This window comes from Canis aureus, chromosome 14 (genome assembly GCF_053574225.1).
Source record: "Canis aureus isolate CA01 chromosome 14, VMU_Caureus_v.1.0, whole genome shotgun sequence".
Lineage (NCBI taxonomy): Eukaryota > Metazoa > Chordata > Mammalia > Carnivora > Canidae > Canis > Canis aureus.
The window spans coordinates 43438307-43451814 of NC_135624.1; the positions used below are offsets into that span (position 1 = coordinate 43438307).

At 43.9% G+C, this 13508-nt stretch overlaps 1 long non-coding RNA gene across 1 annotated transcript; it reads right to left on the reverse strand.

Moving 5' to 3' along the window:
- Positions 1-9: 9 nt before the first annotated feature.
- Positions 10-4237, reverse strand: LOC144282930 (uncharacterized). Its single transcript, XR_013351339.1, has 3 exons — positions 4068-4237; positions 3474-3581; positions 10-36 (listed from the first exon to the last, which is right to left on the reverse strand). It is a non-coding gene; the product is annotated as an uncharacterized LOC144282930 (long non-coding RNA).
- Between the last annotated feature and the right edge of the window lie 9271 nt (positions 4238-13508).

A 13508-nucleotide genomic window follows, 5' to 3' on the forward strand; every position in this document is an offset into this window, starting at 1 on the left:
CATGGTCCTGGCCTCACTCACGGATAGGGTTGATTGCTTTTCACACCAGAGACACAAGGAGGGGCACTGTAGTCAGCCTCCAAACCGGGAACCACTGGGAAGATCAAGGTCTGGCGCCCCGCCCACAGACTCCCAACCCCTCAGAAAGTTGCACAGGACAAGGGACTCGAGTGCCCACACAGAAAAAGGTTCGAGGCTTCAAAGTACCACTGGTTTTAGAGAAGACATGGTAAAGCATTGGCCACTTCAACACGTTCTGTTAGCCGAGCAACAACAGCATTCCTCTCAACTACTAGCTCTTACGAAGACCAGGATGCCACAGAGTCTTCAGTTACATCCCAACTGCCACGAGAACACAGAGGCCTAGACCCTCAAATGCTGTTCAAGATCATATACATCGCAGGTGAGAAGAGACCAGAGCGTGGGCTGCATGGGGTTTCCCCTTAAGCGGATGTGGCTTCGGCTGTCCCTGACCTAGGAGGAAGGCTCAAGGGAAAATTCCCTTCTCCTGCAGGGCCCAAGGGTGTCAGTTTTTTCTAGAGTAGGCTCTTGGCATGCCCTGATCCTCTGTGCATGTGGATTGACCATGAATGGGGGCCTGCTCTCACTGCAGGCCTTCAATGGATGTGGTTTGTGGCCTGATTCCCCTGTGCTTGTCAGGGGAGATGGAGGAGTTGAACTCTTGGATGAGCAACTCATCCAAGAGTTCCTGGGTGGATCATTCCAAAAAGAGCCAGCTACTGGTGCCAGGAGGCATCAGAGGCCTTCCCCCTCATCTGGGGTTCCAGGTTATGGCAGGTCTAGCAACCCAAACAGTCTGTGGGGACACATAAGGTGCTCCTTGCAGGACTGCAGAGATGGCAAGAGAATGGCATCAGGTCAAAGGCCAGGGCCTTGAGAGTCTGCATGCCTGTGGCAGACGGCCCCATTGATGGAGGACTACGAAGATCTATCAGGATACAGCTCATGAGCTGTTGGGCCTACAATGATCTGATGTGTTCTGAGAGATGACATGTTATTAAGAAACATATAGGGAGAAACTATGTAAACATTCGATATGAAAACATATAGGATGACTTCATCCCACCTTTCTTTTGTGTTAAATCACCCTCCTTAGTGTGATGATTTGGAAGGGCTCAGAGAAGGTCGGCAGGGACGGTGGAGCTGGCTTCTCCAAAGCATATCTGGGACTAGTAGGTGAAATAATAAAAACAGAAGACAGAAGATACTCTACATAGAAAACCCAAAAGCCTCCACCTCAAGATTGCTAGAACTCATACAGCAATTTGGTAGCGTGGCAGGGTACAAAATCAATGCCCAGAAATCAGTGGCATTTCTCTACACTACCAATGAGACTGAAGAAAGTGAACTTAAGGAGTCAATCCCATTTGCAATTGCACCCAAAAGCATAAGATACCTAGGAATAAACCTAACTAAAGAGGTAAAGGATCTATACCCTAAAAACTACAGAACGCATCTGAAGGAAATAGAGGAAGACACAAAGAGATGGAAAAATATTCCATGCTCATGGATTGGCAGAATTGATATTGTGAAAATGTCCATGTTACCCAGGGCAATGTACACGTTTAATGCAATCCCTATCAAAATACCGTGGCCTTTCTTCAGAGAGTTAGAACAAATTATTTTAAGGTTTGTGTGCAATCCGAAAAGACAGGGGAATCGCCAGGGGAATTTTAAAAAAGAAAACCATAGCTGGGGGCATCACAATGCCAGATTTCAGGGTGTACTACAAAGCTGTGGTCATCAAGACAGTGTGGTCCTGGCACAAAAACAGACACATAGATCAATGGAACAGAATAGAGAACCCAGAAGTGGACCCTGAACTTTACGGTCAACTAATATTCGATAAGGAGGAAAGACGATCCACTGGAAAGGAAAGACAGTCTCTTCAATAAATGGTGCTGGGAAAATTGGACATCCCCACGCAGAAGAATGAAACTAGACCACTCTCTTGCAGCAGACACAAAGATAAACTCAAAATGGATGAAAGATCTAAACGTGAGACAAGATTCCATCAAAATCCTAGAGGAGAACACAGGCAACACCCTTTTTGAACTCGGCCACAGTAACTTCTTGCAAGATACATCCACGAAGGCCAAAGAAATAAAAGCAAACATGAACTATTGGGACTTCATCAAGATAAGAAGCTTTTGCACAGCAAAGGATACAGTCAACAATACTCAAAGACAACCTACAGAGTGGGAGAAGAGATTTGCAAATGACGTATCAGATCAAGGGCTAGTTTCCTAGATCTATAAAGAACTTATTCAACTCAACAGCAAAGAAACAAACAATCCAATCATGAAATGGGCAAAAGACATGAAGAGAAATCTCACAGAGGAAGACACAGACGTGGCCAACACGCACATGAGAAAATGCTCTGCATCACTTGCCATCAGGGAAATACAAATCAAAGCCACAATGAGATACCACCTCGCCCCAGTGAGAATGGGGAAAATTCACAAAGCAGGAAACCACAAATGTTGGAGAGGATGTGGAGAAAAGGGAACCCTCTTACACTGTTGGTGGGAATGTGACCTGGTGCCGCCACTCTGGAAAAGTGTGTGGAGGTTGCTCAGAGAGTTAAAAACAGACCTGCCCTATGACCCTGCAATTGCAGTGTTGGGGATTTACCCCAAAGATACAGATGCAGTGAGACGCCAGGACACCTGCACCCTAATGTTCACAGCAACAATGTCCACAATAGCCAAACTGTGGAAGGAGCCTCAGTGTCCATCGAAAGATGAACGGATAAAGAAGCTGTGGTTTATGTATACAATGGAATATTCCTCAGCCATTAGAAATGACAAATACCCATCATTTGCTTCGACGTGGATGGAACTGGAGGGTATTAGCTGAGTGAAGTAAGTCAGTCGGAGAAGGACAAACAGTGTATGTTCTCATCCATTTGGGGAATATAAATAATAGTGAAAGGGAATATAAGGGAAGGGAGAAGAAATGTGTGGGAAATATCAGAAAGGGAGACAGAACATAAAGACTCCTAACTCTGGGAAAAGAGCTAGGGGTGGTGGAAGGGGAGGAGGGCAGGGGGTGTGGGTGAGTGGGTGACGGTCACTGAGGGGGGCACTCGACGGGATGAGCACTGGGTGTTATTCTGTATGTTGGCAAACTGAACACCAATAAAAACAACTTTATTATAAAAAAAAAAAAAAACAGAAGTAGAATGCAAAGATACTCATGGCTTTGGGAAAACAAACAAAACAAAGCCCTCCAATTCCTCAAAACATGAACTATATCCTGCACCACACCAACACAGGTGAAGAGTGTCCTCCCACATCCCATGTAGCTGGAGGCTAGGCGTAGAGGTTCAGATCTCTCTGCGGTTGGGCCTGTGGGACACTCATGTGGACACACTAGGGGAGGGCCCCAGCTTTCTCTCCTCATTCGCGTGGGGGCCATATTTCTGGGGTGAGCCCTCTTCCGTTTCTTACCTCAGAGCAGCACCGATCCCTGTTTGTCGGGAGCACCAGATCATTGTCTAGGGAGCTGGAATAGTTGAAGCCAGAGACCATCTCTTCCAAGACCTCCTGGGTGCAGCTCTGCAAATACAGTGCCCCGTAAATACAGGGCCAAGAGACCTTAGGGTCCTCCCGCGACATCACCCCCAGGGGACACCTGCATTAGAAACCACGTTCTCCTGTTCAGGCCAGAGGGGCAGCTGTGGAGACATCTGGCAAGGAGGAAGCCAGATGAAAGAGGCTCTTGGGCTCATGACTCCCATACTGGGAGTTGAGCTTGGTCCCCAGGACTCCCCTTCTCATCTGCCTGCTATGGCCTGGGGTCTGAACATCAAAGGTGTGTCAGGCTGCCAACAGCTGGCAGCTGGTTTGTGCCCAGAAGGGCATGTTCCTCTCCTCGGTCCCCTCTACGCTCGCACACACACATACACACACACACCCAGACACACTCACACACGCATAAACACACAGACACACACACAAGGAGGTGGCAGAGGTGGGAGCCCGCTCAGCTGAGATCACAGTGTGCCTGCTCTCCAGTGGCCTCCCCAGGTTGCCTTGTTGTACCTGTTGAGGTCTCCTGCCACATAAGCAGAAACGTCGGAGAAGAGGGCCGAGCTGACGTCGACAGCTACGTGAACATCTCTCACTCTGGACTCTCCAGAGCCCAGAGCAACTCAAAGTAGGACAACAGCAAGAGGACATCTTGTTCTCTCAACTGTCTCCAGTAAAGTGAGCGGTTGTGGAATGCAGGTGCCTAGTTACCAGAGTTCCAAATCAGTTGCAGGCCTGTCACCAAGGAAGTGACATCACTTTTTCAAGATACTGGGACCTGGGCCCCTTCCTCCAGTCAGCCCTATCCAGAGCCCCTTCTTGGCAGATGAATGCTTACCCCATGCCATCCCCTTAGCTTTACATCATGTGCCAAGAAATGCCATAGACACAACCCACTGAACATGCAATGAGGTCTACCTGTGAGGACACGGAGCTGAATTCAGACCTTTATTTCTGAGTTTTCTCAGTGCTATGTCATACCTAACCCACTGGGTCTCTCAAATAGTTCACAGTTTCCCAACCTGCACTGTGGAGATCAGCCTGGAATCTCCTAGAATCTACTTCCTAGGCACATCACCAGGGGTCTATGCATGATATTTATAAGGCGTGTGGGCTGGTACCCAGTGTATCTGAAGCACAGATATATGGATGGAAGATTGACCAGAAGGGGTGGGATGAGCTATGGAGCACCACTTGAAAGTGGCCTGGGCTCCAGCAATGGAATATCACAATAGCAGGTTCCTCTGGCCTCATTTCAATGCGGACATCACAATGGGGTGGAAATGCTCCAAAAGGCAGACATGGTCATCTTCTGTAGTCCAACTGTCCAATCATTTCCTGTTATATTTAGAAGACCTGGTTCCCTCGTTTCGACCTCTGAGGGCCGCAGCCTTTACATGGCTCCCAGGAACCTGACCTGTGGCATAAGTGTCCCTGTGTCACCCCAAGGTGCTTTGTGACTGGCTTCTGACCCATACGGTACAGCCAACAAGTTGGCATGTCACATCTAAGCTCCAATTGGAAATAGCCTCTACCTTCAATAGCCTCCCTTTCTTGTCCTATCCCGCTAACTCATGTTCCACTTCTTACCCTTTCCCTTTCCCATTTTCTTCTCTATCCCTGAATCATAAATCAACCAGAGATGTTGTGAGCTGCCACATACATAGGCTCACGTGGCAGAGAACTGAATCCACTTGGCAGAAAATCCTCTGCCAGGCTAGCCTCCCATGAGGCCACAGCCACAGCCTCTGATGGACCTGGAGGTGGAGGAACCAAGCTAATTTGGGCCTGGCTTCCTTAGCCACAGAACCGGTGAGAAATTATACAATGTGCAAGATGCAAGGTCCTGGGGAAATAGTGTAGCAGGGGAACAGCACGTTACCACCAGTCCACCGGGCCTCAGCGGCTCTCCCTGCCCTCTTCCCTCTCTCCAGATCCCTCAGCATTTCCCCTCAGCCATGCTGGCTGCCTTTTCCACCTCCTCTGGCCAAACCAGTTTCTGTTAGTCAGTATCTGCAGCAGGGGTCCTTTCTTCCCAACATGCCGCACCCAGATGTGTGCAGATCTAAATCCCTTTTGCTATTCTGTTCTCCCCAATGTCACCCTCACTGAGACCTTTCTTACCTTCCTCTCCCATGGCTCCCCAGCCTTGCTTCCAGCATACAGTCTTGTGTGCATACAGCTCTTTCCTTTCATGCCTTGTTGTTTTTGTGCTTTTGTCCATTTCCAGACCGTTAAGTTCCTAAAGTCAGGGAGCTCGTGGTATTTTCACCTCCACCCCTGGGCCCACCAACGTACCCGAGTGCTTATGCCTAGTTACGGAATGAATCGATGAAAGTTCTTGGAAGCCACCTCCCCTTTCAGCTACCTCGACTGCAGGGAGAGATGCCACTAAGAGTTTCAAGTTGGCTCTGGGCAGGGGGAGGACCACAATGGCCTCTGCAGGAGTCTTACCCCTGCAGTTCCTCCAGCAGAAGTCCCTAGGTACCATTGCAGAGGAGGCCCCCTGCATCATGTTCTCCAGCTCTAGCATTACAGCCCCAGGCAGGTACACCACCAGAGAAAAGAACAGTTTTATTTGGGTGTCCTCAAGGCAGTGTCTTTCCAGAATCACAGGGGCAAAGAGCAGGACCTATGAGCTCCAAGGACAGAGTAAAGGACCTCAGAAGCCTCCCTTTCATCCCTTTCCTGTCCTCTCCATTAGTATCCTCTTTAAAATATGGGATTGCGCCTCAGCCAGAAGAGTGACCCTGCACGCATCCATGTCTATGTAAACAAGTATCCTAAAGGTCCTGTGGAGACTGGTCTTGTCCCTGGAACCCAGACGCAGTGCACGATGCTCTGGCATTTTCCTAGAGAAAGTGAACACATGATAAACAGGTAGACAGCATGACTAACCGTCAGAAAAACGCAAGCCAAGAACACAATGAGACATCACCTCGCATCCATTGCAAGGGCTATCATAGAAAAGACAAGAGATTAGAGATGCTGCTGAGAATATGGAGAAAGGGGAACCTTCGGGCCATGTTGTTGGGATCGCAGGGTGGTACAGTTGCTCTGCAAAAGATATGGTGGTTCCTCAAAATTTAAAAATAAGGCTACTGTAGTATTGAGCATTTCCACTTCTGTGACCATATCCATAGGAAACAGAATATTCTAGAAAGTGCTTGCCCCTCCATGATCGAGAAGCACTATTTTCAACAACCAAGACACGAGAACTTCCGTGCCCATGAACGGTGACTGGATGAAGCAGTGTTACCTGTAGAATGGAACAGGAGTCTGCCATAGGAAAGGAAATCCTGCTACGTGTGGTAACGGTGCTGGACTTTGAAGGCAATACGCCAAGTGAAATGAGTGAGACAGAGAATGGCAAATATATATATATATTCCCTAATATGTGGAACCTAAAACAGAAGAAAGAAGAAAAAACTAATTCAGAAAAAGAGATGAGATTGAAGTAACCAGAATGGTGGTTGAGGGAAAGGTGAAAAGGTACAAACTGAATTTTAAGATAAAGAAGTAGTAGCGATTTACAGTACAACATGACGACTCCAGCGATACTGCTTTATAGTGTATCTGAGAGGTGGCAAGGGAGTAAATATTGAGAGTTCTCATCACAACGAAAATTGTTTTTTATTTATTTTTGTATTGATAAGAGATGATGGTATTTAACCAAACCGATTCTGGTAATTGTCTCACAATATGGGAATGTAAAGTCATTATGCTGTTCACCTTCCACATGCACAGTGCTCTAGGTCAATCATATCAATAAAAGTGGGGCCAACAGTATTGTAACATTCATAAGGAGGTTCGGAAAAGTGGACTTGGTAAAAGTGATGACACCTAAACAAAACGTTAAACAGTAGACCCTGTCTGTAGCCATTAGATTATGAGATGGATAAAAATCTTCCCAAAAGACACGACTGTGGGAGGAAAGGGAAGAGGAAAGAAGAGCAGCTATTTATATTTATATTTTCCATTCAGTTCATCGTCTCTGTTTAACTAGATCTTGCCTTCCTGGTGGGGGTTTGCAACGGTTCTTAAAGTTCAGCCTCCTGGGGCTGGCATTCAGGACTCTTCCAGAAGCTCTATTTTCCCAAGGCAATGGACAGAGGACTTCAATGAGACATTAGCATCTGAATAGGTCGGGAGTCCTGATATTTAGTATGCCAAAGATTTGTAATTTTTATTCATTTAATTATAAATCAAAAGTGGGCTTTTATCAGGTCTTGAGGTTCACGTATAATGCAAAGTTTTCTCTCCAATTAAATCAAATAGCTACTATATGTGCTATTGAAGCAGTAAAAATATATATATATATAATAAGATATATAAGATATATATTATCTTATAAGATATAAGATATATATATATATCTTTCTCTTTCTTTCTCTCTCTCTCTCCCTCTCTCTCTCCATATATATATATATATATATATATATATATATATATATATATAAAATTTCTTATATATCTTTTTATGGGAATGTAATGAAGAACTCATAACTTTGCTCCGTAGAGGTCAAATCTGATTTTACAGTGATTGCTGGCTAGACGGCCTCCTTTTTCTGCCATATATTTATACCAAAAACCTGTTGTCCCTGAGTCTATGACCTATCATTCTATATGTCCCTTTTACAAGCCTCTCTGCTCCTTGCACGAGCTGTCACATTTTAAGGTGATTGTCACCTGAAGTCCCTAGATACTGAACTGAAACATGAAGGAGACATCAAGAAGAGAGATTCATTTCTCTCTGGGTATCACTGTTTTATTGTCATCACTCCTGAGGGCTATGAGGGCTTTTCTTCATCAGATTCTGCAGTGTGTGAAATCTACGATGAAGAAATATAAATACGAAATATGAATGACCTCATTTGCCAAAAAAAAAAAATTGAGCGATAAATTAAGCAAAGATTAAATGATACTCCCAATTACATTTATTTATGAAACTCACTACATGCAAGATATTTTAACGTGTGCACCTCGAGGTAAAACTTGGCCCTTGTCATCTTAGGCAATGTGTGTAAAAGAGAGATTATGTTTTGGACTCTACCGTCTTCCTACCCGTGTAATTGTGGGCACGATGTTTAACCTCTAGGAGTCTTTGTCTCTGACCTATCACCTGAATTTGACCTGCTTACCTTAGAGTTGCAAGATCCAAACAAAATAACACATATGGGAATGTCACTAGAGGCTGAGGGCTTTAATGAGGACAAGAAAGCTTCATACATGTTTGTTTAACTGGAGACTAAAATGGAATAAGAATTCAAGGAGGTCTGATTAGTGTGATGGTTAAGACCACAGATTCTGCATTTAAAACTCGGGTTTGCATTGGCTGTGTAATCTAAACAATTTATTTAGCTTGCTTCAGCTTCTTCTTTTGTAAAATTGGAATAATATTGTATGCAGTTCATAGTAATACTATGCGGCATGTATCAGGTAGCCCTTGCCGCAAAACAAGTGAAACCTAGTGGCTGGATGGAATCCGCTGGGTGACTCCCCTGCTGCTTTTGCTTGAGTCATTCATGCAGGTACAGGCATCTGGTGATTTCATCGAGGATATCTGATGAAAGAACTTGGCCCGGGTATGTGGTAGGTGGGTGTAGTCATTGGCCGTCCTGTAGCTCCACTGGGTGGGTAAGTGACCCTCCAGGAGGCTGCTGTGGATCCCTCTAGCTGGCCACCAAGGGCAGCAGGACAACCAGAGCAGAAGCTGAAAGCTGCCTTTCAGCCCAAACTCTCAGCTCACAAAATGTCACTTGTGCTCCTTTTACTGTCAGAACAAATCACAAGGGCAACGCATTTTAGAGGAGACCTGGGACATGTGGCAAGGTCACATAACAAAAAGGTGTGTGCATACAGACGGGAGCAATCATCGCTATCGTGTGCAATCTCCCACAGGATTGAATGATGTCTTATTTGCAAAGTGCTTAGAGCAGAGCTTGGAACATTTTAAGCGCTACATACACGGTCACTAAATGAATCATTAATACATTTTACTGGAGAATAGACAACATTTACACTTTCTATTATGAGCAGCTAAGGGCCAATAGATTAGGCAATCTAGAAGAAATGGACGCATTTCTGGAAAATCACAAACTACAAAAACTGGAACTGGAAGAAATAGAAAACCTGAAAAGGCCAATAACCAGGGATGAAATTGAAGCAGTCATCAAAAACCTCCCAAGACACAAAAGTCTAGGGCCAGATGGCTTCCCTGGGGAATTCTATCAAACGTTTAAAGAAGAAACCATACCTATTCTACTAAAGCTGTCCAGAAAGATAGAAAGAGATGGAGTACTTCCAAATTCATTCTATGAGGCCAGCATCACCTAAATTCCAAAACCAGACAAAGACCCCACCAGAAAGGGGAATTATAGAACAATATCCCTGATGAACATGGATGCAAAAATTCTCAACAAGATACTAGCCAATAGGATCCAACAGTACATTAAGAAAATTATTCGCCATGACCAAGTAGGATCTATCCCTGGGACACAAGGCTGGTTCAACACTCATAAAACAATCAATGTGATTCATCATATCAGCAAGAGAAAAACCAAGTACCATATGATCCCTCATTAGATGCAGAGAAAGCATTTGACAAAATACAGCATCCATTCCTGATCACAACTCTTCAGAGTGTGGGGATAGAGGGAACATTCCTCAACATCTTAAAAGCCATCTACGAAAAGCCCACAGCAAATATCATTCTCAATGGGGAAGCACTGGGAGCCTTTCCCCTAAGATCAGGAACAAGACAGGGATGTCCACTCTCACCACTGCTGTTCAACATAGTACTGGAAGTCCTAGCCTCAGCAATCAGACAACAAAAAGACATTAAAGGCATTCAAATTGTCAAAGAAGAAGTCAAACCCTCCCTCTTCGCCGATGACATGATACTGTACATAGAAAACGCAAAAGACTCCACCCCAAGATTGCTAGAACTCATACAGCAATTTGGCAGCGTGGCAGGATACAAAATTAATGCCCAGAAATCAGTGGCATTTCTCTACACTACCAATGAGACTGAAGAAAGAGAAAGGAGTCAATCCCATTTACAATTGCACCCAAAAGCATAAGATACCTAGGAATAAACCTAACCAAAGAGGTAAAGGATCTATACCCTAAAAACTACAGAACACTTCTGAAAGAAATTGAGGAAGGCACAAAGAGATGGAAAAATATTCCATGCTCATGGATTGGAAGAATTAAGATTGTGAAAGTGTCCATGTTACCCAAGGCAATTTACACGTTTAATGCAATCCCTATCAAAATACCATGGACTTTCTTCAGAAAGTTAGAACTAATTATTTAAAGATTTGTGTGGAATCAGAAAAGACCAGGGGAATAGCCAGGGGAATATTAAAAAAGAAAACCATAGCTGGGGGCATCACAATGCCAGATTTCAGGTTGTACTACAAAGCTGTGGTCATCAAGACAGTGTGGTCCTGTCACAAAAACAGACACATAGATGAAAGGAACAGAAAAGAGAATGCAGAAGTGGACCCTCAACCTTATGGTCAACTAATATTCTATAAAGGAGGAAAGACGATCCACTGGAAAAAGGACAGTCTCTTCAGTAAATGGTGCTGGGAAAATTGGACATCCACATGCAGAAGAATGAAACTAGACCACTCTCTTGCAGCAGACACAAAGATAAACTCAAAATGGATGAAAGATCTAAATGTGAGACAAGATTCCATCAAAATCCTAGAGAAGAACACAGGCAACACCCTTTTTGAACTCGGCCATAGTAACTTCTTGCAAGATACATCCATGAAGGCAAAAGAAATAAAAGCAAAAATGAACTATTGGGACTTCATCAAGATAAGAAGCTTTTGCACAGCAAAGGATGCAGTCAACAAAACTCAAAGACAACCTACAGAGTGGGAGAAGAGATTTGCAAATGACGTATCAGATAAAGGGCTAGTTTCCGAGATCTATAAAGAACTTATTCAACTCAACAGTAAAGAAACAAACAATCCAATCATGAAATGGGCTGAAGACATGAACAGGAATATCACAGAGGAAGACACAGACCTGACCAACACGCACATGAGAAAATGCTCTGCATCACTTGCCATCAGGGAAATACAAATCAAAGCCACAATGAGATCCCACCTCACACCAGTGAGAATGGGGAAAATTAACAAGGCAGCAAACCACAGATGTTGGAGAGGATGCGGAGAAAGGGGAACCCTCCTGCACTGTTGGTGGGAATGTGAACTGGTGCAGCCACTCTGGAAACCTCTGTGGAGGTTCCTCAAAGAGTTAAAAATAGACCTGCCCTACGACCCTGCAATTGCCCTGATGGGGATTTACCCCAAAGATACAGATGCAGTGAAACGCCGGGACACCTGCACCCCGATGTTCACAGCACAATGTCCACAATAGCCAAACTGTGGAAGGAGCCTCGGTGTCCATCGAAAGATGATGGATAAAGAATATGTGGTCTATGTATACAATGGAATATTCCTCAGCCATTAGAAACGCCAAATACTCACCATTTGCTTCGACGTGGATGGACCTGGAGGGTATGATGCTTACTGAAATAAGTCAATCGGAGAAGGACAAACATATGGTCTCATTCATTTGGGGCATACAAAAAAAAAATAGTGAAAGGAAATAAAGGGGAAAGGAGAAAAAATGAGTGCGAAATATTAGAAAGGGAGACAGAACATGAAAGACTCCTAACTCTGGGAAACGAACTACCGGTGGTGGAAGAGGAGGCAGGCAGGGGGTGAGGGTGACTGGGTGACGGGCACTGAGGGGGGCACTTGATTGGATGAGCTCTGGGTGTTATGCTATATGGTGGCAAATTGAACACCAATAAAAAAATAAGTATATAAAAAATAAATATTGCTATCATGAAAAAATATATAATATTATATATTACAGACACTAGCAAAATGTATGATTTCTGCAATAATAAATCAAGAGTATGATCCGAAGTATATTTAATAATTTTATTTCACAGACAAGGCTGAGTTTAGATGATTTTCTTTTTATTCTTTCAAAACCAAGAATTGGGAAAAATGATCACAAAGAAAATGGAATGGTAATTTTAGTAGAAAATGCCTACACAACTGTGTAGTGCTGTTAGCAATGAACTGTGAGAAAAAAACAGGTGAGTTCCTCTTGTATAATTCCTGATTTTCCTGAATTCCCATCCAGGATAATTGTTGTAGCACTTCATATAGTTCTTAGCATAACATAGTAAAATCCATGAATAATTGATTTGCAGCAAAACCTCAATTTTATATTTATTTTACACAAAACCACAATGTTGGGTGAAGTTTCAGACTATAATGCAATGGTGCACTAAATTGAGCACCTATCGGTTCATACAAGCAAACTGTTTAATTTTCGGGAAAGATGTAAACTTTTATTGACTAATTAAATTGTATGAGCTCAGAATTAAATAAATTACACTAAAAACACAACTAAAATATTCAGAACTCATCATTTCCTCGTCATTTGACTACATTCTGCTACCTTTGACCCTAAGATTATTTATGTCTACTGTTTCCAATTAGAGAATATACCCTGCATCAGGGTATATTAGGGCACATCACTTCCCATTTCTGCATTCAGCGAGGTCATCGTATGGCATGAAAAATGCTATGGTGGAAGTATTTACACTAAAGAAATTAGCAAGCGCTGTAACCCGGAGCTATTTTCCTGCTAGAAACCCGATCATTAAACATTTACCAGCATATCAATTTTCATCAAAACCAACATTTTTTTTTAATTTTTTTTTATTTATTTATGATAGTCACACAGAGAGAGAGAGAGAGAGGCAGAGACACAGGCAGAGGGAGAAGCAGGCTCCATGCAGGGAGCCCGACGTGGGATTCGATCCTGGGTCTCCAGGATCGCGCCCTGGGCCAAAGGCAGGCGCCAAACCGCTGCGCCACCCAGGGATCCCAAAACCAACATTTTTTTTTCTAT